Source organism: Lontra canadensis, unplaced genomic scaffold, assembly GCF_010015895.1.
Source record: "Lontra canadensis isolate GAN:19392208 unplaced genomic scaffold, GSC_riverotter_1.0 scaffold80, whole genome shotgun sequence".
Classification (NCBI taxonomy): domain Eukaryota; kingdom Metazoa; phylum Chordata; class Mammalia; order Carnivora; family Mustelidae; genus Lontra; species Lontra canadensis.
Genome location: NW_022631074.1, coordinates 3124796 through 3141503, shown reverse-complemented (window position 1 = coordinate 3141503; position 16708 = coordinate 3124796).

The window sequence follows — 16708 nt, the reverse complement described above, 5'->3', positions numbered from 1 at the left end:
ATGAAATTTGCCATCTTAACCATTTTTAAGCATAGAGTTCTATGGTAGTAAGTACATTCACAGTGTTGTGGGACTATCACCGTACATCTCAAGAACTTCAACATCTTCCCCAGCTGAAACTTTGTAACCATTAAACAGGACCTCCCCATTCTCTCTCCTTTCACTCCTGTCAACAAATTTCCACTTTCTGTCTGGATGGATTTAATTACTCTAGGAACAGTTTCTTTTGACTGGCCTACTTCACCAAGCGTATCTTCTAGATTTTTCCATGTTATACCATGTGTCAAAATTTCTTTTCTTTTTAAGGCTGAATGTTACCTTGTATGTGTGACATTAAGTGCCTTTTACATTTTCATGGTTGCCAATGACTTCTTTCTGGAAAATTCTATCTATATTTTAAATCTCTTCCATGAAGTCTTTTATTTAAAGAAATAAACCTTTTATTTTAGAATAGTTTTAGATTTGCAGAAAAGCTGCAAAGATGGTTTCTATCTGCCTCCCAGACAATTTTGGCTGTTATTAACATCTTACTTTAGTGCAGTGCATGTGTTAGAACTAATGAGCTGACATTGATACATTATTATTAACTAAAGTCTATATTTTCTTAAGATTTCCTTGGTGTTTACTTCATTTCCTTTTTCAGTTCCAGTATCCCATCTGGGAGACCACATTACATTTAGATGTCATGTCTCCTTAGGCTCTTCTGGATTGTGACTCTCAGACTCTTTTTGTTTTTAAAGACCTAGGTAGTTTTTTAGAATACTGTTCAGGTATTTTGATGTTTATCTCATGGTTAGGCTAAGGTTATGGATTTTTTTGGGAAAAACTCCAGAAGTGCTGCTCTTATCACATCAAGGGTATAGACTATCAACATAGGTTATCATTGATAATGTTAACCTTAATCATGTGGCTTGACGTAGTGTTTGCAAGGTTTCTCCACTGTCAACACACTGGTGTTTGCCAGTTTTCTCCACTATAAAGCTACTTCCCCCTTATTTCTATACTATATTCTTGGGAAGCAAATCCTTAAGTGCAATCAACATTTAATGAGTGAAAACTCCTTGAGAGAGGAGTATCTGTGTAACTTCTTTGCAATTCTTCTGTACAAAAGACTTATTTATCCCACTTTATTTTTTGTAATCATTTATGTCAGTATGAATAAAGCCATTTTTAGCAAAGTAAATTACATCATTTAGTGTTTACTATGCCCTGGCACCTGTGCAAACTAAGTATCCATTAATTTATATAATTCTAGCCATAACCATATTAGTGTGTGTGTGTGTAGATTACATATATGTATATGTGTATACATACATATGTGTGTGTGTGTGTGTACGTGTTTCCTTCCTAACATTGATGAATAAGCCAAATCTCTTGATTAGAAACTTCAGTTCTCCAAGAAACATTATATATCTAACTACTTTGGCCACATAACTAAAATTTTAAGCTACTCCATGACTCTAAGAAATGGGTGCAATTTTTTGTCATTTTGTAATAATTTGTAATTACTATTATTTGTTTATTTTCAGTAACACCTATGTTAAGAGCTTTAAATAAGAGTCTCATGGAATTTTTAAAAATCTGGCAATGTAGAGATAATCGCAGTTGTGGACCTAAGTACAACCCATGTTGGTCTATGGCAAGAGTGTAGGTCTGTTGGATCCCAACCTCTGCCCTTTATATCCAGGAATTCCATTGACCTCTATGTTTTATGAATCTATTCTGATTACTGTTTAAGAACTGAATTTATAGAGAAGTTAAAGCTGTAGGCTTGAGTCCCTTGGCTAGCTGGGAAACGTGGGGATATCACTTACCCACTCAAAACTTTTGATTCTGGATCTATAAACTGGGGGGAGAAAGCAGGGAATAATAATAGCTATTCTAAGTATTAAGGTAATTGGTAACTGCTTAGAGTTGTTTGCATGGTGCTTGGTAAAATGTAGCTACTCACTTTATGTGAGCTCTTATTATCAGTATCATTGTTGTGTTCTTTACATGTTCTGTTTGTTTATGTGAGATAGTCTTACAGTTTTGGTTTGGCTTGCTAGAATGCAAACCTGAGACTGATTCCTCTGCAAGTGATTATGGCTTCAAGCAGGCAGGAGAGGAAAGAGAAGAAGGTAAATGAGGGTACGAATAGATGAAGTTGAGCCTCAACCTGATCCCAGTGAGAGTTCTGGAGAATAAATGGCTCTCCCAAGGTTGTTGTACTTAATGTTTATAGAGCTGGACTTTTGTATGTTACACTATTCCATCTATGGGCTGTGGAAAGGAGGGCGGGGGGAGATGGTGATGATATAAAATCTCAGGAACAACCAGCAGGTCTACAGTCCATCCTCAGAAGAATGTTGTCCCAGCTGGGAAGCATGACCAGCAAATTAGTGCAGAACCAATAAGAACTATTGGAGATATGATCAGGGTACCAAGAGTGGTCAGTATAGTCTTTTCTTCCCAAATACAGCAAATTCCTTACAGATAAGACATTTATCAGAATTATAGATATCTCTTAAACTCTGTAGATTAGAGCGATGAATTTGCAAAAGGACAATTAGGCATAATATTCTTGCTTGAAATCTTTTCCTTTTCAACAAAATAACCCATTCTGTTATGGTTATTGTATTTTGTACATGATTATTTTGTTAACATTGATCTGTGGCAGAGATGGCTTAGTTCTCTTCCTGAAAACCAAAATAGCTATCAGAAACTATTCATGAAAACATGTTGATAGAGCTTCTGCTTCCAAGAAAATATAGCAAAGGTTATAGAACTTTGGTTCTCTAGCTGGAGACACATAAACACTCTTTGCCTTGTTTAGTACCTCTCCTTTGTCCCCGCCCCACAGATGCTCTGATTCATTTGGTGTGGGGTGAAGCCTGGGTTTCAGTTTGCTTTCAAAGCTTCCCAGCCAAGACTGAGAACAACCAGATTGCAGTAAAAAATAGCCAGTTGGAAAATTTCAAGTTGCCTAACTCCTACAAAATGCAAGCAAAGAAATCTGTCTCATTTTGAAATTGTTGTATTGGAAAATGTCAAAAAGGTGTATAAAGACAATTTAGAAGCAAGTGGTAAAGGAAGTATAGATTACTTCAGTATGCACCAGTGTCCATTCAAATGATCCTGAAAATGCAAGCACTCTATTACCTTTCCTACTCCCTCCCAAATAGGAATCCTGGGTCTAAAAGAGTAGTAGTTAAACCATTTTGAGTGAACTGACATGTTAACTTAGGAATGTAGATAATGTAGTTAAAATGTTAGACAGGTATACATGTAAACAGAGCCAAAGTGAAATTTCAGTATATGTAAATACAAAATGAAGCACTCAGAACCTAATACAAATGCCCTAGTGAGACTTAGTCTGGTATTATTTAGATGGTATAGTTAAACCAGTTCTAACATCATTTTAGTCAGATGGAAAAGCAGTAAAAAGCATGTCATAATATTTTCCTTTCTCTGGAATTAACATTAAAAGTTTCAATGGCACATTAAAAACAAAAAACGAAAGCAAGTGAAACAGTTTTAATTACTTTATTGGCTATTAAAGGCATGGCAATGCTTTCTTTAGTTTCTAAATAACCTGTAATTTTCTTCCAATGTACTAATCTGTCAACAATGCCTCTTCAATAATATCAGCACTTATAAGAAATAAAATTCATAGCATTAACAAAGACTAAAACAACAACAACACATGTTCCATGCCCTCTAGCTACTTTTTAAAAACATTTCAAGCTCTAGTCTTCTTTTTTTTTTTTTTTTTTTGAAGATTTTATTTATTTATTTGACAGACAGAGCTCACAAGTAGGAAGAGAGGCAGGCAGAGAGAGGAAGGGAAGCAGTCTCCCTGCCGAGCTGAGAGCCCGATATGGGGCTCGATCCCAGGACCCTGAGCCAAAGGCAGAGGCTTTAACCCACTGAGCCACTCAGGTGCCCCCTGAGCCAAAGGCAGAGGCTTTAACCCACTGAACCACCCAGACGCCCCTCAAACACTAGTCTTTTCAGGGAATAAGAACATTAGTGACAATACTACCAAAAAAAAAAAAAAAAAAAGGCTTCAGGTTTGACTATAGAACCCTTCAACTATGTATGACCTTCAAAATAAAAAAAAAAAAAATCTACTCTGTTGATTATCACTACAATTCTATGCAGATTACATTTTGAAAACACCAGCTTTGTTTTTCCTGGCCACAAATAGTTTTATTTTTAAAAACCCAACAACTACTATTAGGTTTCTGCTGGCTTTTCTAAGTTTGCCAGACAAATGCCTCAGTTGAAAGCTGTAACTGTGATTTATTGGGCTTGAAATATGAAGCATATCTTTCATGTTGGAACTTTAAATATCTTATTAAGCAACGGTAAGTTCTATTTGATACTTAATCAAAACAAACCGCAAAACAAGTGTGTGTGGTACTTCGCCCTCTCTCAGGAACCACCAGCTAACGGAGATAAGGGAAGGGAATAATCTCACAGTCTCTACTTGCCTCTTTCCACTTTCCAGCGGTGTTTCTAAAACTACCATCTCGCCAGATTGATACACCAAGCAAACATTCAGGCTTATGTGAGTATATATGTTTCCTATAGCAACTATTAGTGCACGAGACTTACATCAGAAACTATCTGACAAAGTATCCTATGACTGTCCTCAATAAAATGAAGAAGAGAGGGCCTCAATCATTTTGGAGGATGCCAAAATGCAGGTAGCATATGTTCATTCCATTTTCACTAATGTTTCAAAATATATTTTTCAAATCTTATAAAAGGGAAAATGTTTGCATACTTCTGCAAGAATACTTTACAGATATTTTAGATATTTGGAAAATATTGCTGCTGCTTGTATTTTTAAAATGACCTCCAGCCATTTAAAAGTATATATTCCACTTCTGATTTTCTCTTTTTCTTCTCTGTGATGACAATGGTGGTAAATGATCTAAAGGGAAATGCATTTTAAAATGATGGTATTTAGACACTAATCTGTTGGAAGGAAATGGATGACTAAGAAAACATGATAGAAATATCATTGTAATATTGACAAATATAATAAACTAAGAACTCAGCTCTGCAACATACTGAAAATATGGACAGGATTGAATAAAAATGAACGTTCTGTTCAAAAATGCCATGAACCACCCTGGAATGTTAAGTACAGAATTACACTCACCTTTCTGTGAATTAGAGTTTAACCACAACTGGCTATTTAATTGGTCTGGTTGTAACACCTCTGTTACCTCTCTCCGGATGTGCAGAATTGGATAAATGGGAATCCAGAGCTTTTATTAAATTTTAATTGTGTTTTATTAAGGCACAGAAAAACAAAGACTTTTTTTGTGGTTTTATTATTATCATGGTAATTTGCCAAGAGAAGGACTTTAATGGCTTAAATACTAATTATTCAAAGATAGATTAAGCTCTACAAAAAGAGAAATGGTTGCTCAGAGAGCTAGACATGCTGAGGAATAAAAGATAACATTTGATACAACAACCCATGCTGTTTTTTTAAAAAGGAAAACAGATTTTTAAAAATCTGCATTTCATGAAAAGCCACAGGAATAATAAAGCCAAAACAAAGACACATACATATTCATTCATTCATTCATTCATTCATTCAACAAATGTTTATTAACTGCCTGCTTTGTGTACCAGTAACTTTAAATCCCAGAGTATACAAAGTCCAATTATACATGGTCCTGCCCTTGAGGGAGTCAGTGGGAGGCAGAGAGGTGAATCAACAGTGGCCTGGGACAGTGCTGTAAAGGATTAGAGTTCCATAGAATTTCAAACAGAGGAACATGTGGGGGGGTGGTGGAGTTTCTCCAGAAACTATTATATTACATGGAATTTTGAAGCAGTAGAAGATGAATGTAAATGAGGCAAGGACGTTCCAACCACTACTATGTTGTGAAGCAGAGAGAGAGAACAGAAACTAGGGAAGTAGGCAAGGGCCAGATCACAAAAGGTCCTATTTGCCAAGATAAGGAATTTGAAATTTATCTAAAAATTTAGAAGGAGCCCCTAGGACGGGTTTCCTACCCCTCCTTAAATTGAGGTAAAATTTACATAGAGTGAGATATACTCATGGAAAGATTCTCTAGGCCAAGGATATGTAGTGAGATTTGCATGTTAGAAAGATTACTTTGGCAGCATTATGGGAAATAAACCAACTACCACCTGTCTTCATACCAGTCATCTTCATATACCAGGTGTCTGACATTTGTTGCTCTCAAAGTAGCTATGTGTTCCCATTCTTTTCTTATCCCTTTTCAGTTAGGCAAGACCATGTGACTAGTCCTGGCCTATGGATTATGCCAAAGGATAGTGAGCTCTGTCAAGGACTCCTTGAGTTATCTTTCTCCCCTTTGCTGCAAACTTAGAACCCTGTGCTCTGTATGGTGTAGCCACAACGTGGAGAACCTCCAGCAGCCTGACTACCTGAATGATGGTGTGGAGCAGGGTGCCCTTCACCTTGCCTCCACCAGCCACATGCATACCATGTCAATGACCAAGTGAGCTGAAAAAAAAAAAAAAAAATTCCTGTAACATAATCTAACGTAACATGAATGTCACATTCTTGTCACATCCTTTATTTTTTGAAGATATCATTTCTTGTCACTTCCTCATTAGGGGTATCCTAATTCTTGGCAATTTTAATACCTATGCTGATGGCACTTTGAATATTCTAGCCTTTCTGTTATTGGACTTTTTCTCGCCAAAATTGTCTTATCCCCCACTCTATCTTAGCCATTCATTCCCATGATTATGTACTAGTATTTTTATGATCACCCATAATTTCAATTTTGAACATCTTCCCCTCTAACCTTTAGCTTCTGTCTTTCTAGCCAATTCCATATAATATCCCAATTCATATTATTCTTCAACTTCATTGGGACTTACCGTCTTATATCCAACTTTTCGCCCTCAGCCCCTTCATATTCTCACTTTCTTATCTCTCTAGATCCTAATATCTTATTATGATCACTTCTTTGCAAATTCTTTTAACTCATTTGTCCCTTTTTGGATTTTGATGCTCCCCTAGAAAAACTTTCAATGTGGCTGAATTCAACTCTGTCTTTACAAGTGAATATGGCTAGGAAAAAACCAGCCTAACATGCTTTAAATTTATGACTTCTACATATGTGTTTTCCTTGTCCATTTATTTTCCAACAACTTTTAATTCATAATTTAAAATTTCTCCTCTCTCATTAAATCTCTTTTGTAATACCAAACTCACTCATAGATGAATGTCTTGCTTCCTATTCCTCTAGGAAAATTGATTTGCAATCAAAAAGACTTTTCTCAAGCTATGACCACACATTTGTACTACACACTCCACCTTCTGTCCTATAACTATAAGGTATCTATAATGATTTTTAGACTAACTTCTCCACTACTGCCCTTCATTTCAACGTTTCTTGCCTATTCATGACTATAGTTCCAGAAATTCTCCCAACTCCTTAGGATGATCAGATTTTCCCTATTGAGAAATCTTGTCAATGTGGAAAAATGTATCAACATTAAACACTTTTTCTTGACCCTAAATTTTCTTACTGTTATTACACCCACCTCTTTTTGTTATGGCAAGTCTCCTTAAACATTTATCTATACTATCTCTCTTTAATTCCCTTCTTCCCACTCTTAACTGGGTCTAATTAGAATTTACCCCATCATTTTGCTTGAAACTCTCTTGTCAGGCATCTCCAAAGATATTCATATTGCTATACACAACACAATTCTCAGGTCTCAGATTTCCTGACCATTTTTTTTTTTAAATATTTTTGTTTATTTATTTGACAGACAGAGATCACAAGTAGGCAGAGAGGCAGGCAGAGAGAGAGGAGGAAGCAGGCTCCCCGCTGAGCAGAGAGCCTGATGTGGGGCTCGATCCCAGGACTCTGAGATCATGACCTGAGCCGAAGGCAGAGGCTTAACCCACTGAGCCACCCAGGCGCCCCATCCTGACCATTTTTGATTCTCGTATTTATTTCTACAGCCTGAGTTATTTCCTCAACTCTACATTTTTAAAAATGAAGTTGTCTTCTTGTTTTTTTTCCACACAATGCATTAAAAAAAAAAAAATCCCTCTGCTTCTCTCCATCTCTTTCCTCATCTCTTGCTGATTATTGAGTCTACCAGTTTTTCCCTAATTCAGTGCTTGGCCTTTTTTGGTTTATTTTCAAAATGGACATTAGAATGCATTTTTTGAAAGTCAAGTAAGTCATGTCACTCTTCTATTCAAAACCCTCTCCGGGCTTTCAGTCTTTCTCAGAGAGAGAAATGATTTATCAAACCCTATGTTTTCTGATCCCCAACATTTGTGATTTTATCCTACTCCCTCTTCACTCTCTCTGCTGTAGCGACACTGGTCTCCTTGTGTCACTGTAGTACACCATGAAATCTCCTGCTTTCAGGACTAATATACTTGCTGCTATTATTTTGACTATTATTCTGGAAGATATTGGCAGGTCTGCTTTCTGCTCTACTTTTGGATATCTGCTGAAACATCACCCTCTTAATGAAGTCATCCCAGACCATGCTAAATAAACATTTTTATTCTCCTGGCAATCTTGTGAGTTAGATATTATTATTCTATACTAAAGTTGAGTAAAAAAGCTCACAGATATCATCCCCATATTAAAAAGGAAAAAACAGGGGCACCTGGGTGGCTCAGTGGGTTAAAGGCTCTGCCTTCGGCTTGGGTCATGATCTCAGGGTCCTGGGATCGAGCCCCGCATCAGGCTCTCTGCTCGGCGGGGAGCCTGCTTCCCTTCCTCTCTCTCTCTCTCTGCCTGCCTCTCTGCCTATTTATGATCTCTGTCAAATAAATAAAATCTTTAAAAAAAAAGAAAGAAAGAAAAAAGGCTTACAGAATAATGACTGTCTATAGTGTTACTTTGTACCAAGATTCTAAACTCTTTACATATATTAACTTATTTAATCGTTAAGAATTCTATTATCACATGTATTAAATGTCCAGAATCACAGAGTCAAGGAGCTGCATAGATAACTGAGACACCTTCTTTGAATCAATATTCTTTCCATCATAGTCTCTGGGCACTTAATATTATCACTCAATCATACAAAGATACCCTCGATCATAAATAAGTGCTTAGGAATTAGTTATATGTATTTTTCCTGTTTAAGCTCTTCTATAATCCTATATTACTTTGACCAGAACTTTTTTTAAAGTAGTGAAATATCAACACCTAGGGTGATTATACATTTTGAGGTTTCAGTATCTCCATAAAGGCTGTTTGCTGTACTTTATTATATTATGAATTTTTACCACATTTATGGTCTCCCCAACAGATAGTCTATTTCTTTTCCCAATATAGATTTGTAAATTTTCAAGACATGACTTCTAGAAAATAGTATCTTAGAATTTCACACTACTTTCTATTTTTGGATCTCTTTTAAAATATTACTCATGCAATTGATTCATTATCACAACATTAATAGTGCCTAACAAACAATAGCTGGGATTTCACAAAACCATAAAATATAAAAAAGTGAAGAAATGCAAATATTCTAAAGACGAGATTTGTGATTTCTCTAACCTGATTATAGGATGGTTAGGTAAAATTTAATTTTCATAAATGAGTATAAATATTTTAAAAATGCATCTCAAATTTGTAATAATTTTAAATATCATTTGGTTGTTCAAATTTTATTTGCAAATTTCTATTAAATTGTTCTTGTGCTACTTCTCTTTACTTATAAAACCAATACCTCTCATACATAAGAAATTGAGTTACTTATATTGCCCATTAGTGTCTGCACTTGTTCTTTTTTCCCTTCACTCCTGAGCTTTACCTTCATTCCCATCAATTGAACCCCATTATGTCATGTTTGATATGTCTTTAAATATTCATAAAATCATAAAATACGTAGCATTAATGTTTATGTGTTTTAAATTTTCATATATGGTCTTGAGGTATAAGTTTTGGTCTGCTTTTTATTTTTTGTTTAATTCAGTGCTGCTTTTAGGAACTGTCTTTTTATTGCAGGGGGGCAGAGTTAGGGGAAGGGCAGAGGGAGTGAAGGAGAAAGAGAATCTTAAGCAGGCTCTCAAGATTCTCTCTCTCCTTCTCCTGAGTAGGGCTCGATCTCATGACCCCGAGATCACGACCTGAGCCAAAATCAAGAGTTGGACACTTAACTGACTGAGCCACACAGGTGCCCCAAGAACCATATGTTTTTTTACATGCACATCTTGTTTCTAATTGGTATGTAATATTTCACAAGTATGTGTATACCACATTTTATTCACCCACTCTTTGAGTTGCCTATGGCTTCTTGTCCTTACAAAGAAGTAAACATCTGCCCTCTTGCCCTCATACAGGCCATGTGAAAATTTCTCTGAGACATGCATCCAGAACCAGGATCCCCAGATCAAAGGGCATACTCATATGTAATTTTACTAAGTACGGTCATTTACTTCCAGAATGCCTGTGCCAGTATATATCCTCAAAAATAACTCATATCTCTCACTTTTCAATGCCACCATTTCCGCCTCCTTTTTTTTTTTTTGGTCTGGCCATCCCTACTTTTTTCACTTATATCTGCTATCTGCTATTGCATATATATTATTGTATTAACATTTAACAACAGGATGATAGAAATTTGGTTTAGATCACGATGTTTGTCTTATAATATTAGGGTAATATATGGAAAGATATTTTGTGAGATATAGCTGTACTTTTATCTGTAGCTATTAAACATTTTTTTTCTTCACCTTATATTTATATGTACATTTGTTTTAGGTCCTATAATTTTGAGCTGCACCTTTAGCTACACTAAAGATAGGAGCTACCCCTTAACATTCCAGTATTCATTCATATATTCATTTATTTATTAAAAATTTTATTAAACACTTCTTTAATGATAATAGTTTTCTAGGTACTAAGAATAGAGAAATGAGTAAGATTTAGTTCCTATCCTAAGCATCTCAGCTCAAGAGTAGAGAAATGCATGGAGATAAATTACAAAAAATGCAAAATTGTAACTACTATCATAGACATATTTGCACATATATAGGGTATCTCCTTTATATTTTGTTTATGCTTCTCTGGCCTTGGGGGATGAGAAAACAGAACAAGTGTATGCTTTTACTTTCCTTTTTCTTCTTTATCCATCTCATTCTTTGTTACTGCAGAGCAAGTACTAAGATAAGAAAACAAGCAAAACCACCTCTTAAATGTTAATGAGTCAGAATTGAACTCAAGAATATTTTCTCTGAACATGTACCTAAATATTGATTTTGAAAGCAAGCTAAAAGAGTAGGACAAATAATAATTAAATACTTCTTAACAGACATCCTGGGCATTAATAAACCAAAGGGAAGTAAAATTCCACTTTTGATACAAGCATGGTGGAGCTTGACTTTTTGTGAATCACATCTTGTTTCTGGTATGAGATTTGGTCAGGAAACCAGACTGTCGTAGTACCTGGCAGTTTGTGAAGAAGATATGTTCAGTCTTAGTCTATTAATATTTGAAATTTGTTGGAATTAATTCCTCTGGTACAGACCAAGTAAACTCAAGTCATTGTTTTAAAAAGGTCTCTATGCGTTGGCCAGCCATATGCATTCCAAGGTGAAGAGTCCAGGAAAAAGAAATAAAGGAGGGTAATAATGATGGATATCACTAACAACTTTTCCCAATGAACTTGATAAATAGACTTTTTTCTCTTCTTTCATGTTCCAAATTTGATTGACACATGTAGGTGGCATGAAGTGGGTAGAACTGAGCTGTTTCAAATTCCAGAACAGTAAGAAACAAGTCACGGAAGAGAGGAAAAAAAAAAAACATTGTCAGAGTTCTCTCTTGGAATGTTTCTCAGAGGAAGAAATATTTGAAGGGAGTCTTGAAAGGTGACTCACTGAGTGAGTTCACCAGGTAAATGAGGGAGAGGGGGACATTTCTGATAGACTAGTATCTGTAGTGGCACAGGGCGTGAAGCAGCATGCTTGGTTCAGGAAGTTAAAAATAGTTCATTAATGCTGGAGCACAGACAGTGTTTTGAGGGCCAAGAAAGCAGAGTTGTGTGAAAGGAGCCTGGAGGGTAGGTCTCATGAGAAAGAAGTTATAGTTTATTTTAGAGCAATGGGAATCCTCTAACATTCTTTTTTTTTTTAATTAGAAAAACTATATTTATTATAGAAAATTTGGAAAATGTAGAAAAGTAAACAAGATTAAAATACACTTACTCACTATCCTCTCATTCCAACCCAACTACTGTTAACATTCCTTTCTGCGTCACCAGCTCCATCCATATATGCATCTGTCTATATTTTTAGCATATTACTAATATTTTAGCTTTTTACTATATCTTTAGTTCATAAATATATTTTTAATTTTTAAAAAAGTGTTAATTTTAATTGTGATTAGTTAACATACAGTGTAATATGGGTTTCAGGTGTATAATATGGTGATTCAACACTTCCTTACAATACACCTGGTGCTAATCATACCAAGTGTACTTCTGAAAGTTTATATATTTTTTTTTTGTTTACTAAATAAAGGTTGCAAAGTTTTGCAATCAGCATTTTTACTTAATACATTGTATTATTCCAGTCATTATACTCCTATAGCATACCATATTCAGAATAAATCTCATTTTATCTAGAAGTTAAATTTTAAAAGTGAAATGGTGAAACCCACATTGTTGTTTATTTGTTTTGAAAGGAGAGAGGAAATAAGCATATTGTGTGATAGTTATTTCTAGAGTGTAATAATATGGATGATTTCTATTTTTTATTTGATTTTTCTCCAAATGAATTTACTACTGGGTTTTATTGTAGACATTGTCTATGGGTCTTTAGTCTTGCTACTATAGTTATTATGACTGTTTAATGAGGAGGTCTAAAACCACTCCAAAACCGATGACATCCCCCCCTTTTTTGGTTGCTCTTTTTTATTTTGTTTTGTTTTTAAAATAAACTCTACTCCCAACATGGGGCTCAAAATCATGATCCCAAGATTGAGAGTCACATGCTCTGCCAGTTGACCCAGCCAGATATCTCCCCATTATTTTCTTTTGAAAGTACTCCTCTTACTACCTTCCCTTCTAAATTCAAATGGAATTGTACTCTTATTGAGATTTCTAAGCATTTCCTCAAAAATCATTGTTTTAACTTCACTGCCAAGATACCTACTCTTCTATTTTTTTCTTCTATTATATTGTCTACACCCTTTGAGTCTTTTCTGATTCCTCTTATCTTGGCTTCTGAGCTTTGAAATGTCCCAGGGTTCAGTCTTCAGATTTTATGTATTACATACAATTTTTTCTTTTTTCTGTAGATGATTTCATTTAGTCTTCGGACTTTATATACCAACTATATAGTATATATGATATGTAAACTCCCAAATTTGTTTTCCTAAACCAGCTTTTTCCCATTAATATGTTTCATGTAGTTATTTGTCTGTATCTCTAATCATCTAATAGGCATTTCAAACATAATATGTCTACAGTCAATTTCCTCCTCTTACCTACCAAACCTTCTCCTTACACAGTTGCTCAGTGTCCGTTGATGACAATTCCATTCTTGCTTAGGTAAAGGATCTTGGGGGAAACACATGGCTCTTCAAACTCCATGTACTATCTATTAACAAATCCTCTTGGTCTACATTTAAAACCTGTCGAGAACTGAACTGTTCCTCATCGTCTTCACTGCCATGACCTAGCAGCCACCGTCATCTTAGTCTACACTATAGTGAAAGTCTACTACCTTATCTACCTGCTTCAGGTCGTGGTGTACTAACTCTCCAGTTTGTTCACAACACATCAGTGGTTTAAAAACACATATTAGATTGTTTCAGTTTTCTGCCTTAAACTTTCCAGTGGCTTTCTGTGTTATTCAGAGTAAAGTTTAAAGTTTATAGAATGCTCCACAAACCCTTGCATAATCTGACCTCTTTATATCTCTGACCTTATTCTCTATGCTTCTTATCTTAGCTTCTGCTATTTCAGCCATACCCTCCTCTGGAAATAAGCCAGATATACTTTTGCCTCAGGGACTTTTTACATGTTCTTCCCTCTCTTGGATACTTCTTCTACAAAATGCCTACATGACTCAGTCCCTTACTTGATTCTGCGCCTCTTTTCCTTTTCTTTCCTTTCCTTTTCTTTTCTTTTCTTTTCTTTCTTTCTTTCTTTCTTTCTTTCACTTTTAATGTCACTTTTTCAGAGAAGGTAATAGACTTCTCAGCCTTTCCTGATCACCTTATTTAAAATAACTGCTTCTTTTTATGCTATATTTTACTTACTATTATCAAATAATAATACAACTTTTTTTTTAAAGTTTATTATTTATTTATTTGACAGAGATCACAAGTAGGCAGAGAGGTAGGCAGAGAGAGAGAGAGGGGGAAGCAGGCTCCCCGCTGAGTGGAGTGCCCGATGCGGGGATCAATCCCAGGACCCTGGGATCATGACCGGAGCCAAAGACAGAGGCTTTAACCCACTGAGCCACCCAGGTGCCCCTAAATAATAATACAACTTATTAATAGTTAATTAATGTCTCCTTGTGGCTCAATGCAAGCTCCATGAGGGCTGGTCATTTTGTTTGTTTTTTGCTATATCCCCAATAATACATAACTCCTATGTCATTTTATTTTTTGCTAAGTAAACAGATAATTGGGGAAAAAAAGATTTGTATAAATTAGACATTCAAAATGTTGAAAAATTAGAAGTTTCTGACTCAATTTTATAATTGCATTCAATTTATGCTTTATCTATAAGTGTATTTCTTCTAAAATGAGCAACATTGGATTCCTTATGTCAAAAATCCATTGCACTTATAGGGATGGATCATAAAATGTTACAGATCATACAGCATTAGAAATGATTCTTATTCACTTAGACAAAAACTATAAGATTCTTACTCATGATTTTCTGTAAATCATTATATTTATATATAATGATGACCCTTTATATATAAAGATGACCCTGCAATCATGTTGAATTTTTTGTAGTATATCTTGATGTCAATGACATATTTTATTCCAAGTCATGTGGGATTGAGAGGTAAAAAGGAAGAAAAAAATCAAAATTGTTTAAAAAATTAAAAATACTTAAAATTATTATGTTGAAAGAGGTTCAGAACACACTACTCCAAAATATAGAAACTTGTCCAATAGAATATTTTAAGTTCAAGGAATTTGAGAAATGGCAAGTGCAGGGAAAACTATCTGACCTCCACCTTGTCCCCTGAAGCAGATCATAAGACGCTCATGTGAGAGGTTCCTTCTCTATACCCAGAGGATAGGAGCATCCTTATCTCCAAAGATGAAGGGATGCCAAAAGGAATCTGAAGGAACAGGCATTGTTGTTTCCCCATTTACTACCTTTAGCTCATACCTCTTTGTCTTATCATATTTTTCTATGACTTTTCACTTTTCATCAAAACTGGTATAAAAAGGCTCAGACTTAACCTTTTCTTCAGGACTTTGTTTCCTTATGAAGACTCTCTATCATGCAAAACTTCTAGTAAATACATTTGTATGCTTTTCCCTTGTTAATCTACCTTCTGACAGTCTATTTTAAAGAACCACAGCCAGAAAACCTAGGAGGGTATTAGGAAAAGTAATTTTTCCTCCCTTATAAAAGTACTCAAAGTTTTCTTGTTCTGAAGCAGAATAAGGTATTTTAGATAATTTTACTGTGAAATGACATGAAAGAAAATATTTTGTTTTATATATTTAATATATGTATATAAATGAATAACATATGTAGCTAGTGAGAAAAAAGATAGGTAGATGTACTAAATTTGAGACTTAGTTTTTTAGCTGACATGTATATTTCAAGGTTTCATATTCACTTTAGCACATATTTCTGTGTCTGAAGACATACTGATTTTTTCCCCCCTGAGGCTATCCATAATTCAATCCTTTTTTTAAGTTAGGAAGTTCAATTATGCTTTAGTCTTGGCTTTTAGTCTTGACTGTGAAACATAGGCTCTGGACAAAGGGCTTAAAATCCCATCATCCTAAAGCCAGTAAGTGACAGAAAGGCTTTTCAATAACTCTATAGAAACCACTTACATTGAGTAAATTATATGCCACAGTAAAACATTTTTCGGAAAGTTTTAGACCACATAATGGGCACAGGAATTCCATCAATTTGGTTTCTTCATTCAAGAAAGTTCTGCAATATAATTTCTGTGCTGATGTTTTGTATAAGCCTCAGATTTTATTTCACCATCATATCTGAAGAAAATTATAGATGATAATCAAGCAACTAATTATGGAATGTACAGTCCCAACAATTAGGCAACAAACAAGTAAAAAAAAAAAGGAAAGGAAAATAGTTAATTGAAAATAATTGTTGAAAATGCAAAACTCATAGGTAAATCTGTCAGTTGACTGCCAGAGATATCTTAATTCCACTCAGCCAGTTTTTGTAGCTATAATAAGAAACACTAGCTGTGATAAGAAATCAAAAAGTTTAAAGGAAAACAGTTGGGACACAATGAAAATGGTTAATTTACATCTCATTCTACTAATATCAAAAATATACAGTGTTAAAGCCTTCTGCTTCATATAAAGAATAATGTAAGATGAAATATGTTAATATTAGGAATGCTTATGATCTAACTTATAGACTGTCACAGCATTCCACTCCCAGTGACCCCAATCCACTTCTTATTTCTTGTATAACAACCACTTCATAGCCTTACAGCTCCAGAGCTCTGTGGCATCTGCACTGGAAGGGTAGGAATTCT